The sequence below is a fragment of the Heloderma suspectum genome, chromosome 2, assembly GCF_057233095.1.
Source record: "Heloderma suspectum isolate Gila_16-S chromosome 2, 16-S_ref, whole genome shotgun sequence".
NCBI classification, from domain to species: Eukaryota; Metazoa; Chordata; class Lepidosauria; order Squamata; family Helodermatidae; genus Heloderma; species Heloderma suspectum.
The window spans coordinates 102,864,091-102,878,331 of record NC_139459.1 but is presented as its reverse complement, the minus strand read 5'-3'; the positions used below and the strand labels follow the sequence as shown (position 1 = coordinate 102,878,331).

At 44.4% G+C, this 14,241-nt stretch overlaps 1 protein-coding gene across 4 annotated transcripts in view; it reads right to left on the bottom strand.

The window, feature by feature from the left end:
* Positions 1-13,974, bottom strand: part of KANK1 (KN motif and ankyrin repeat domains 1) — a 163,722-nt gene extending 149,748 nt beyond the window's left edge. For 2 of the 4 annotated variants that reach the window (XM_084834366.1, XM_084834372.1), the window contains exon 1: positions 13,648-13,974. The gene's annotated coding sequence lies outside the window, so the exon portion shown is untranslated. The remainder of the gene's footprint in view (positions 1-13,647) is intronic. The other 2 variants (XM_084834367.1, XM_084834374.1) reach the window with 2 other exon arrangements.
* Between the last annotated feature and the right edge of the window lie 267 nt (positions 13,975-14,241).

The following is a 14,241-nucleotide window of genomic DNA, read 5'->3' as shown; positions in this document are numbered from 1 at the left end:
AAATCGTGAGTAAACCATTTTAATTGTTCTTCACTAAAGAAGGGTGTGGTCTCCTTTTTTAGCCTTGTGTGCATGTGGGACTGGTAAATGCTCATTCTGTTCTGCCTTTTGTTTTTTTCTCTGCTAACTGCTTTTCTAACAGGAGCCATCATTACCAAATAATTCCCATCAGTAAGGACAATTCATTCATTTATTCACTCGTTCTCTCTCTCTCTCTCTCTCTCTCTCTCTCTCACACACACACACACACACACACACACACAGAGAGAGAGAGAGGGAGAGAGAGAGAGAGAGAGTCCATCTCCTTCACTGGTGGTTAGTACTCTAACAGATCATCAGTTATTCCAAAATATTTTCTTAATATCAGAGAAAGGCAGCAAAAGCTGGTATTTGCTAAATTTATGTCTGCCGACATGAACCCATTGCTGTAATTGTTGCCTTATTCTTTTCAAATAAACCTAGGAATTTTGTTGTCTAGCCATGGTTTAGTTCATGGAATCTATTCTAATGATCAACAGTAACCTTAATGCAGCAATAGGATTAGAAAAAGCATTTTGTCACATGTGAGGCTTTGCTTGGATTATACACTGACTCCCCTAGTAGGGAAAGCTTATCTTTAGTAGAGCATAAATTGGCGGATTCCTGCAGCACCAGTTCCAATTTAAAAGTTTGTCTTCTGTGTAGGAGAAAGTTTGAGCCTACTGGCTTTAGGCACAGTACAAAGTAGTTTCCTGGCACAAACCTAACCGATTACTATGCTCATCATCTAAGGACCTCCTCCTGGTTCCTCCTTTGAGAGAGGCTAGGAAGGTGGCAACAAGGGAGAGGGCCTTCCTGGTGGTGGCCCCCCAATTCTGGAATGATCTCCCCAGCAAGGCCCTGCTGGTAGCAACATTGTTATCTTTTTAGCACCAAGTTAAGACCTTCCCCTATTCTCAGGCATTTGGCAGTGTACGATAAGGTTCAATCAACTCTTGGATTTTCTTATTGTTGATTGTTTAAACTTGTATACACACACGTGTGTGTGTGTGTCTGTTTATATATCTGTATATCAATGTTTTTTACATTATGTGTAATATCACCGACCACAGAGCTCTGGCAATTGGGCAGTTTAGAAATGTAAAAAATGAACGGAATGAATGCACCTCTGAAATCCTCAACTGACCGGCTATAGAGAGTGGGAGGGTTGTGCGATGCTTGAGGATTTCATCTAAAATTTTCCCCTTTAAAAATGGCAAGATTGCTTATGTAATTTACATATATTGGGAAATTACGTCTGTAATTAGCATATTTTACAGAAATTGCATCCACAAAGTGCTTAGTTATGCGTAAATTGCAATTTACGCATAACTAAGCATTTTACAGCTGCAATTTTTGTAAAATATGCTAATTAAAGCTTTAATTTGCCCAAGATATGCAAATTGCTTACACAATTTATATATCTTGCCATTTTTAAAGGGGAAATTTTAGACAAGCTGTGCCAGAGGCTCCAGGGAAATCCATCAAGCCCCAAGATAGCCAGATTTCGCTACGATGGAAATCCCCTGGACAGGACCCAGGTGGATTCTCACATCCCTAGGTATGCTTGCCACGCTCCCCCTCCTCTCACAGGAAATAGGCTAGTAAGTTGGACGATTCACTTTCACCACTTGAAAGCGTGAACAAGGATCGTAACATAATACCTTTATTAGGCCCAACTTAGAAGTCAAAACCAGTGAGCTAGCTTTCAAGTTTCACAGAACTCTGCCTCAGCCTCAATATTAAAGAAATGGAGTGGGAAGGGAAAACCAGCCAGCCATTGTATTCTGATCTAAAACCGTTAAGAGTTTTCAATGGAATATAACCAGCACTTTGAACTGAGCCCAGAAACAGAACAGGAGCCAGTGAAGCATATGGGTTGTATCCAACTGTGTCATTCTGATGACAGAAGCAATTCTGGGAGGGGGCAGTTCCCACTACTCCACAGCCCCCTGCGCACCTTGAAAATCTGCTACAGAGGTCTGAGAAACCCTCCAGAGCAAATTTTCAGGTAGCACGGAGGGCTATAGGAGAGATAAGATGGTAAGAGGGAGGAGTTGAATGCTCTAGAACTCTAACAGCTGCATTTTGTATCATATGATGTTCCTGAAGCAGCCCCATGTACAATGTGCATTACAACTACCCACATTTGATGTAATTATAAGAGGGATGCATGATTTGTTCAAAGCACATGCAAGGGGGAGTCACAGATTTGCACTGATTAGCCCCACCTCCACCATTCAGTGCCCATGTGACCAAGCATATGCACATACAGATCCTTTATAAAAAGAATTCTGGGGCCAGTGGGTGCATTGCCCACTGCATCCATGGGTGCATCCATGGCAAGACAAGACTAGCTAGCACAACCCTGCGACCCTCTCACATGTACTTTTGATATGTGTGTGTGTGTGTGGGGGGGTGTCATGTGAACCTCCCTTAAGATGTGTGGCCATGGCTAAGTCTGCCTTCCCCAGAGTTGGTGCACAAGTTGACCTGGGCAAAAGCACTCATACAGGTCATGAACTCAAATTTCAGCTTTGGCATTCCAATTCTGAAAGCAGAAGTTCCTAAAATGTGTTAGTATAATTCCCAACATCTACACCAAGATGCTCCCTTTCCAGAAACATGGCTACTTAAAAAATGTATATATGCTACACAGCGTATGGGTTGTATCCAACTGTGTCATTCTGATGACAGAAGCCATTCTGGGAAGGGGCAGTTCCCTCTCCCCCGCAGCCCCCTACGTGCCATTAAAATCTGCTATAGAGGTCTGAGAAACCCTCCAGAGCAGATTTTGGGGTGGCACGGAGGGCTGCAGGGGGAGATAAAATGGCCTCTATGGCACATAGCACACCACAGATGCTAAAAAAGAATTCAATCAAACCTATGGCTCCCCACTGAAACTACACTGGTAGTCAGTAGTCAGTGATATGGGTTTTGCAGCTTCCCAGGATACCATACGCTCTTACCCCTCTGAAATGGCCAGAAAAACGTTAATGTCTAAGTCCAAGGGGCATAATACAGCCTTACACGACACTAAGAAGATGTTTGCTTCATTCTCTTCACTAGAGATCAGCCATTCTCATTTTGTGGTAAAAACAAAGGAATGACTTCTTTAACTAAGAACAATTTTAGAAGTGTATGAACTCCTATATCTAACATCAAGGCATGTATGTAGAACTCAATTCTTCTCCTCAGCTGTAGTATGCCATCAGAAACTTGTTGACTATCACCATTACAGACAGATTTAAGAGTGATAAGGCAGTGTGACTTTTGAAAGCAGAACTAGCTGAGAGTTGAAGAAAGCTGAAGAATTAACCCTGGCTAGGGAAAATCAAGTCACATACATGTTGTACATTAAAGACTTTTCCTTACATGAGCAAATACGATATAATTTTCCTAATTATACAGCCCGAAGATAGATTTTTGTTGTTGTTGCTGCAATTGTTCCACATGCAAGTGAAATAATCAAAATGGTTTAGCCTCATTCGATCAACTGGTTCTTTTTCTACTACAAAATGATGAAATTGCTCTAGAACATGATGACCCTTGAGACATGGCTCTCTCTCTCTTTCAAAGGCTATTACGTCAAATTCACCCACCCACCCCTAAAAATACACAGCATATTCAGGGCTAAGCACTCCTACATCACTGGTTTTCTCAAGAGCATTTTAATCTATGAAAAAAGCAGTAACTGTGCATACTACGCATGCAAGAAGAGCAAGGGAGAAAAATACGGTGCAAGAACCGGGTCATTACTGACTCCTAGAGGGTTGCCGCTTACGCTGGCGTTTTCATGGCAGTCTATAGTGGGGTGGTTTGCCATTGCCTTCCCCAGTTGTGACTACCTTTCCCCCAGCAAGCTGGGTACTCATTTTACTGACCTCGGAAGGATGGAAGGCTGAGTCGACCTGAGCCAGCTACCCGAGACCCAGCTTCTGCTGGGATCGAACTCAGGTCGTGGGGAGAATTCGGTTGCAATACTGCCACCTACCACTCTGCGCCACATGAGGCTGGAATACCATAAAAGATGCATTTCTCAAGTCAAATGAGGAGCTACGTTGTGAGCAGTGATGGGCAAACTGACCCTATCATAAAATGCTCATCAAGTTATGAATCCAGCATTTTAAACTTGTATGAAAGTTCTCTGTTAATTGAGATTTCAAAGTGTCTTCAATTTTTGCACGTGTGAGTCCCTAAAGTGCATCCTGGGAATGTGGCATCCGGTGTTCTTTTCTGTCCTGTGTACCATGGCATCATGCATCACAACACATTCCTTCTCCAGTTGGTTCTTAACACATGTGCTTTGTTTACAATAGTAGATCATCATGGACCACAGGCAGAGGCAGTAACTGCAGAAGCAGAACAAAGGAAGCAGCAACAAAAATGCCTGCACATCATTCGACTTGGCATGTTGCTAATACCGTAATGGAGGATGGCAGAGATCTGCTGCTTAGTCATGCAAGCTCATAAAATATATGTTAACTCGTAATCATTCTTGATTTGAATTACAAAAATGCTCATTACATTCAAAGTCAGGGCTCATTACACATTGGAAAATTATGAACCTACTAGATTCAGCGTATGACCCAACTAATTTAGGGTTTCGGCAGCATCACCAGTTACGGGGCTACAATCCAGAGTAGGTATGTGCGAGTCAGCAAAACTCGAGCTCACCAAAGTTCTCCAAATTACATCTCAAAGCTCATTCCGACTCAAGTCCCTATCAGATTGCAAGCTTTGTTTTTTTCTTTTTGTATGAAAATCCATGCATATTTTCGTGTGTAGTTTTCCAAATGCACACATCAATTGTGCACATCTTTGAAATGTCCCCATTCTTCTCCCACTGACAAAAGCGTATTTGTGCGCATTTTTCAAAAGTACATTTTTTTTTCATGGGTTTTCAAATGTACACATGCTGTTGAACTTTTTTTTTGGTCCGTGAATCCCATCGCAAGCTCTGAAACGTACGGTGTGGTGTGAACTGAGTAAATCCTAATCAGAAAGAAACTGAAATGAATTTCTAAGACATCCCTAATCCAGAGTTGCAGTTTGTGTGCATTTTAAGAGATCTGTGCCCAAAGTGAGTTTTCTGAGCACTTTTCACTCAGCAGCTCCCCCAGCCAATGAGATTCAATTTCATTCAAAACATCGTAGCATCTTACCCTGAACAGCCTAGACACAGCGTACTCAAGGAAGCACCATCTTCCAAATGACCCCTCCTAAGCAAATGGAGCCCAGGTTAGAGTTCTCCCTATTAGGCAGATTAGGCCTATGGGAGTACAAAGTAAGAGCAACTAAAATGCCCTCTGAAACTAAGCTGTACTTTGAAATTATAAAATGAAGCAAACAGGCTTGCTACCACTGCAGCAAGACTCTCCAACTTGCATTACATTTATACAATGTTCAAGCTATTGATGCACAGCCTTCCCCAACATGGTGTCCCTCCAGATGTGACCATGCTAGCCGAGGACAATAGGAGTTGTAGTCCAACACATCTGGAGGGCACCTGGTTGAGGAAGGCTGATATAGATCATCCTGAAAACATCCTATCTGAAGTGGGAGACACAAAGGTAACTAGAGATCCAAACCCATAAGTGGCTTCCTTAATTTCTGCCTCATGCCCCATAGGAAATCTAAATGCTTCTCTACATCATTGCCAATTACTTAAAGAGACAAAATCCAATCTTTGAAGTCACTAGTGCATCAATCAAGGCAAGAATATTGAACACTTCAATGCACATGTACAATTGTGACTTAAACACAGATGCTTCCACAAAGCAAAATGTAAAAGAGCTTTGTTGTGCTTTCCAGCTGCAATCCTAATTTCAGGGATCGATGGAGAAAATTCCTCTTCACTTCCATGGATAGGTTTTTTGTTTATTTGCATTTATTTGGAGGACTAACACCTCACAGTTCTTAAAATTAACTACATCACGTAAAGAGAAACAACGGCTCAATGGTTTTCATTTGAGTTAAATCGAAGTCACCAACTGGTACTTCAATCCTAAATGGAAGTTATGTCCAGCAAGATACTCTCTTAGGTGGCTGGTTTTAGGAATAGCCAAGTTGGGAACAGTTAATTTAGCCATAAGAACTAAATCAGGAATGTATAATGAGTTTATTTGTTAATTTATTTATTACATTTATATTCCATCTTTCTACCAAAAATGGCACTCAAGACAGCTCAGGGAACTGAAGTGCCCTAACGATTTTGTTTAATTACCCACCTAGCATTTATAATTCACACATCATTTTCATGGACACACAGCAAACACCAAGTCAATTAGCCAACATGCTGCACTGAATTTACAATGCCCTCTTACCATATAATGGGATGGGGGAATCCATATCAAAAGTTGGAACCTGTTCACATCCATAGTTTTTCTATTACTCCTAAGAGAAATATACAGCCAGCCCAAATGTTTATTGTTTCGTGGAAAAATCATACAAGAGTGATTTTAACTGATAAAGAGGTAAAATATTAAAGTTACACACACCTTCTTGGACTTTACATACCAATTTCAGAAAACACTATATTTTCCACCTTATTTTAAAAATACAGGCAAGTGTAAAATGTTAGTATCAAAGTATATGTGCAAGTTCTCATTAAATCCCATTACTTAATTACATTAAGTAAATGACTGCACTCTAGTGAGTGCTGCTGACTGCAGAAGTTTACAACTGTTCCCAATTAACTGATTGTGTTTCTATTAAACCAAAGGCATGGACCATTGCCTATTTCTGACAGCTCCACCTACCCTACAAGCAGCAAAAAGAAGCTTGGGTCAGTTACCAAGCAAAACCTTCATCAGGGAGTTTCATTTCACTTCCTACATCTATTATTTAAGATAGGCCATCCACAGCAAGAATGGGAAGACCAATAGGTATTACAGTTTAGAAAGCAGAAAGGAAAGCTGACTATGTATTTTGTTTCATTTAGAGGACATTCATAAATACAACACAGAGACACATTTGCAATTTCTGTCAGACCAAACACATCTGAATAGATCTTGCAATACCAAGCTTACTGAGGTGCTCTAGGATACAAGCTGAACAATGGCTTCAGCTTTAACATAAGGGCCCAATGCCGACATTATAGGGGAGTATGAATTCCCAACAACCCCTCTGAATTATACAGCCATAACCACAATTATTATATCTATGGACCAATACCAAAAAGCTTTCCTATATCCTAGGAAAAAGTTCTAATTTGCATACCGAAGTACCAAAGTACTCACTTATTCCACTTTTGAAACACATATATTGTTTGTTTTCCATTTTGACCAAGACAAAGGTCAGATCTTCCACTCTAGACAAGATGATTGAGTACACAGTAGCACATCAGCTCCACTGATTATCTGACTCATTTCAACCCGCTCCTGGAAGATAGCTAGAACGGAAATTGTCTTGTCCACCCTGGTAGATAACCGGTCCCAGGACAGCCAGCCAGTAGAAGTATGTAACCTTGTTGATGCCCCGGCTCTCTCAGCAGTGTGTGATGCTGTACACCACGGTATCTTTCTGAACCAGTTACATGGGTTGGGAATAGGTGGCACTGTTTTGCAAAAATTCTAATCCTACCTCACAGGTGTATACCAGGAGGTGGTTCTGAGAGACTCTTCTCATGAGAATTCATTTCCCATGCTTTTTAACATCTACATGAAGCCACTGGATGAGGCCATTCATATGTCTGGAGCATAGTGTAATCAAGGTGCAGTTGACACACAGCAATATTTCTACTTTCTCCTTGCATTAGCTGCATTAGGGTAGTGACTACGAGTGACTACCTGAAGTCAGTATTGGACCAGAGGAAGGTGAATAAATTGGAGCTCAATACACACAAAAGCTACACTGATGGTAGATAAGTCTACTGATCCAGATATGGAGGATATGCCTTTTCTTGATGTGGTCATGCTTCCTTAAAGCTCACAGCTTGGTTGTGCTTGTGGATCCAGCTTTGTTTCTCTGGCCAAGTCACTAATTTCCAAGCTTAACAGCTGTTAAGTATCAATGAGTGACAAGATCTACCTAGAGACATATGATTCCCCACAACAGTGCTCAGTTCTGCTTTATCTATTGGATGTCACTGTCAAGAGTACAAGAAATATGCAAGAACCTTTTTAAGAGGTTATCCCAGAGCTATCCAAGAGTTTATTTAGTTGGCTAAGCCCTAAGTTCAGTAGAACTGAAGTGCACATATATTCCAAACCCTGAAATGAAAAGCATATCCCAAGATACCAGACGTTGAAATGTGGAGTGTAACTGCTACAGATCAGCATGCCTCTGCTTTACCATATCTCAGTGACCCAATTGGTCCTCCTTGTAAAGGGCAAGCTGCCATGCCTGAGCCAGACCCAGGCCAGGATGATTGTTCAGATGAAGACCCTGACATTGCAGAGCCTAAAGACACTGTGGGACCCCTGACTCCAGTGATACCCAGGCACCTCCGGCAGCATCAGGGCCCTTCAGAAGTGGTGAACCTTGAAGAACCCCCGGACAGGGCCCATGAAGTCAGAGGAGCAGGCTGAGCATCCACCCAGCCCTAGAGCATACTAGCATCATCAGCTGGAAGCACAGACTGCCACGCAAAGCGCACGCCTCAAGACCTGCAGCAACCAGGCTTGGTGAGAGTAAAGATTTACTCAAGAGCAAGGGTCACCTCAGAAGTAAGGAGACTATGAAGCCAGGACTAACAACTTCCAGCTGTATCTGAGTGTGGACTGGGAGACTTGACTAAGTAAGTTCTTAGTTGAGACCTGCTGCTTAGTGGAACAGCACCTTTATTTCAGCTCCCACTACCTTGCAACCTAACTTTCTCGACCCTGCTTATTCTTTGGACTGGTCTCTTTCGCTGCTGCCTCCTGATCAGGCCCTGTTCTTTGGTTTGTGCTTGATAGGGACTCGGGATGTAGGAGAAATCCAGCTGGGTGGTGGAGCTTGACGAGCTTTCATAGGCTCAGCCCCCCAGACTTCAGTTCATCTTCTACTAGCTGGCCTGACTCAGCCTGCAGTGAGTCTGGGCAGAGAGCTGATTTTCAGTATTTTTTAAATTTTTGCAAATTGCACCTGCAAACTGCGCAAATTATGGCCACAAATTGCACAACTTATGCAAAATGCAGCTGAAATTTATGCAAATTTGCCCAAACTGTGAACGTAATTTGCACAAATCTCTATTTGCACAAATTGTGGCCAACACACACGCACAAAAGGTCCCTGGAGTTCAGGGAGAACCTACGGCTCAGCTTGCAAATGCAAGTCAAGTTGGGCATGCCATGGAACTCTGGCGAGCCCAAAAAAGGCTGGATTTCCCAGCAACAGACATCCCTAATTTGGGCTGCCTGTGCTTGACTTCATCTCTGCCTGACTTCTGACTTTGCTGAATAGATTTGCCCCACAGTTTGCCCTGATACTGAGCATGACCCAGCCATAGCAGGACACAAGTCCAGCCTGTAATATAGTCAGGGAGGCCATCCAGAATAAGCAAAGCTGTCAAGCATTCTGCAGCACTCTTATGCCTTACAGCTGAGCAAGTGTTTACTAACAGTGCAATCCTGGACATGGCTACTCAGAGGTCCCATTGTGTTATTCCCAGGTATGTGTGTACAGGACTGCAGCCCAGGTTTTACTCTATATGACCTAGAATTATTAGTCTAGCAAAGACTAAAAAGCAAGATAAGGTTTAGAATACATTCAACCGGTATTGTAGACCTCTTTTCACACTCATTTAGCCATAACTAATATCAACTCCTGATTGATACTGTCATAGAATGGAGATGTGGGAGGAGTTGAGCTAATTCATGTCAGTGGGATTTATGACTGCTTCATAAGCACAACCACTATGTATGTGTATGCAGTTCCTGGAATCCAGAGCACCAAATGATATGCACTTTGTACGAGCAGCTCTCCATGTGGTTCGGGTGAATTTTTAGACTTTACAGTGCAACATCTCCCGAAAAATGGGGTGGTTTCCGATTTAGGCATATGCAACTGAGCTGGCAGAAATGGACTTCCCCACCCTTTTCTCCCCATGCCCCCTGAAAGTGCTACACAGAGGGTCAGGAGACCCTGCTGAATGGTGTGAGCTATGGAGTAGGGAGGAAGGGGGATCCCTGAAAATTGGTCAGGAGCACCTTCCATGAGCAGAGCTCTTCCATCCATGGAGAGGAAATCTTGGATCCAACCCCAGGAGTTGCACTGAAGTGGTTAAAATCCACCCAAACCGGTTAAGCAGCCATTCTCACAAACCACATAGTACATGGAACTCCACCAACACAGTAGTTTCACAAGCAGCTACTCACAAAGCTGCGTGCCTGTAAGAAGTGGTCACTGGAATCTGTTATTTCAAATGAATGTTTAGGATTGGGGCAGAAGGCAGTTCAAACAAACCTGTGTTCACCATCAGCCAAGATCACTGCAGCAGTAGATGCAGGGTCAGATTTTCAAGGGAACTGCAGTCTCAAAAGTCAAATTTATCACACGGGGTGTGGGGGAGAGAACAGCAGCTGTGATTTGTGCCACAAAGAGCAGTTTAAAGGAAATTTTTAGGAAAGAGGAAACTCAGCCCTTTCAACGACAAGAAACATCAGCCTCCAGCGTCAGAGGTATCAGGCCTTCAGAGTCCAGGAAAAGCAATTACGTCAAAAGAAGTTGGCTTTTGTCAACTGTCTAATATAGGGCCTTTTGAAAAGTAATTCTGATGGATGTATAACTAAACTGGAGTCTGCTCTTCTCCTGTGGTAGTTCACAATTAAATTTGATTTAGTTACCACTAAATGATCCAGCAGTCATTCGAAGAATTGCCAAGAAAACTAGCATTAAAGAAATAGCATAGTGGATGGTTTTATAATTCAGGATATTATTAAACTAATTCTATTATCTCAGAAAAGTGAGATATAAGTTACCATAAAAGTAAGATTCAATAGAACAATTGACAATTGCTTGTAAAATTTTGTTCTCAAAAAATCTGTGATAATTAAAGATGTTCATGCGCTTTTAAATTATATTCCTGTGATCTGGGGATTAACAGATGGACAACAACAGTAGACTCTGAGAGCCCTTACAGTTGCAAAGAGATTCATACTTCAGTCTTGGAAAGTTAAACACCTGCCACATATCATTCAATGGTCTGAAGAACTTACTGCTGTTGCTGCATTTGAACATAGATCCTACAGTCGTCAATTTCATCTGGGTGCTTATTTAGTTATGTATATAGACTGCTTATATTATTGTACATATTTGAAATAGAACTGTTGAATCCTTCCCTCCTCCCTCTTGGTTATTGTAAATGGCTATGTTTATTATGTTTGTTTCTCTTTTTTCTGTTGCTGTTTTTGTTTTCCCCTTTTTCTTTTGTTTTTGTTATAATGGCAAATACACAATAATTAAAAAAACAAAGAGCAATGCCAAAGACAGTAAAGTAGCAGTTTTAGAAAACAGCTTTTTCAAAAGCAGAAACTTTTTAAAGCAGCTGACAATTACACATGAAAAGCTTGCTTGAACTTTTTATAACCCACTAAGCACAGGTTATCTCCTCAGTGAGGATGTTCCAGAGTTTCAACACCTGCCCATCAGAGAATAAACTTCTTCTAACCTCCACAACAGATAGTTTCAGATACAGCACCCTCCATGACTACTCACTCATTTCAAGGATGCATGTGATAGGGTGATGTGGCATGCTTACCCCTCTCCTTATGTCTGGGGAAATACAGGCATGCCCCACAGGATTAGATGGGGGAAAATCACACACTCCCCAACACATTGGGAACAATCTCAAGGATTCATATGGCTCACCAGAAGTAGGCCACCTGACCTCATGTCCAACACAAGTATGGTGCAGAATATAGGGCCTTACAGACTTTGGCAAGCCCATGCATCACGCCAAGAAGCTTTATCGTCAAGAGCTTTTGCAAAGGAGGAGAAGGAAGAACCTATCAGTCCTATAACTAACCCAGCACAGAGCACAAAAAGGAAAAGGGGAGTTGCCTAGTGGGAGGTTTGAGGCAGGGGGAATCCTCTATGCAAGCCCTGAATATTATACTATTTCCCCTCAAATAGGGAAGTTTATCAGTACTTGAAAAGGGCAAAACTGCCATGAGGTAACAGAAAGGCACCCCTCTAATCCTCTATTTCAAGAGGGGAGCAGGACCATAATACAATGGACAGTGATCATACTCACTCCACAGAGGCAGTCCCGGCAAACACCCCGATCAGAAGTGAAGGGCTTTTGCAGAAGTAAAGTTCACTATAGAAGTAGACCAAGAAACTTTCTCCCTAAATAAATGTATTTGGAAAACGGCTAGCATTACAGAGCTTTCCTTATGCAAGCAAGACTACGTAAAGTTTAATCTTTGACAGTAATCAGTGTAGTACTGTGTGTTCACACACAAAATACTAAAGACTACAGTTTTGCTACTTTTTCCTACAGATGCATGTGTGCAACAATGATCAACTTCCTCTCCCCCTGTCCAATAATTATGGAGGATTGTCAGTGCTATGGTTTCTTTATTCATATAAATGATGAACAGATTATATACACCAACACACTGTGCACATAAAACTGTTTGCATAGTTGGGTAATACTTGTGGAGTTTGAGTTGGTGAGCATGTGAATCGCTATCTTTATAAGTAAAATTAAACAATATTAAATAATGAAGTTACACCTCCCCGCACCAAACGTATTTTAATTTTCCTTTAGGCTCCCAACAGGCTGCTTAAGCCAGACCTCTGAGTAATAACAGTGAGCAGTGGATCAATAAGCTTCCAGCTATGCATAAAATGCAGCTTCATTAGCTAATTCACGTGCACAGCAGCCAGGAGGGAGGGAAAGAAAGTTTCATTCTTTCCTCCTTCCGCAAAGAAGAAAAGAAAACCAACACAATGGAGCGCTGACAGGCATCACCTTTTTGCCTCCAAAATTATGTGTTGCCTCCCCCCCCATTCTCAAATACCTTTGATGTTTCCAGAACAAAAGCTTCCCTCATCCCTGCTGTTCCAAAGAACTGAGCGAGAGGTGAGCCAACAAAAGGAGAAGGAAGGGGGGGGGGAGAAGCGTGCAAAGAGAAGCCTCAAACCTCGCGCCCCCCCCCCGCTCCCCGAGGGCCCCGGCCGTGGCAATGTCAAGTGAAGGGGAACCCGAAGCCAGAAACGTGCTGCAGCCCGCGGCGCTGCAGGCAGCAACACGACGACCCAAAAGCAACAGTCCGGCTTCGCCCTCCCTCACAGGCAGCCCCCCCGCCCCCAGTGCAGGAGATGAGGCGCAGAAGGGGAAGGATCCCTCTGGGAAGAGGAGAGAGGAGACCCCCCCGCCCCACGAACCCTACCTCAAGCGAGCAGCAGGGCGCTCCGGGGCGCCCTCCTCGCCAACCCCCCCCCAGGGCTCAGCCAGCCCACGATCCCAGGGGCGAAGAGGTCCTCCCGCTTGGTCCCGGGAAGGGCGAAAGGGCGTGAGGGGGGCGTCCACTCGCACGCACGCTTCGCAGCAGCCTTCCACGAAGTTTCCCTCCGCCCGCCGGCCGGCCGGCGTTCCCCGAGGCGACCGGCTGCCCGCCTCCCGCTTGCATTCAGAGGCGAAGAGAAGGGGAAGAGACCCGGGGCGCAGCGGGGCCGGAGGACGAGCGCTCGACTCACCTCGCCGGCCCTTAACCTGCTGGCGGGGAGGAGGGGCGCAGCCGCACGCCTCGGCACGCGGGGGGGCCGGGGGAGGCGTCCTCGAGCAGGCGGCTCTCGAGGGGGAAAGTCGTGCCAGGCTCCGGCTGTTCCTCGCGGCGCGCGCCCGCCGGGGAGCGGCAGCCGGGGCCGGGAGGCGGAGAGGGCAGCGCCGACGAGCACTGCCCCGTGCGCCGCAGGAGCAGCAGCCGCCGGGACCGGCTCAGAGTTTACCCTGCAAACTCCGCTCGCGCCTCCTCGGAGCAGCTCCCCGGCGCGCGCACCGGCTCGCTCGCCCGTACTGCGGCTGCGCGCCGCTGCCCCGAAGCAACAATGCGCGCTCTCCCGCCCCCCTCAGCGTCAGGGATTCCACAGACCAGGAGTCTCCAATCACGTGGTACCCCACGGCCCCCCCCCGGGGGGGGTGGCGGCGGTGGCGCTGACCTGGGAGAGCGCAGAGGACGCCGCCAGGGCGCGGAACGGGCAGTTGTTTTCACGGGGAAGTTATTCACATCCAGGCTAGGGATGAATCCGTCAGGGCAAATGGGCATAATAAAGACAGCGAGCAAACGGCTG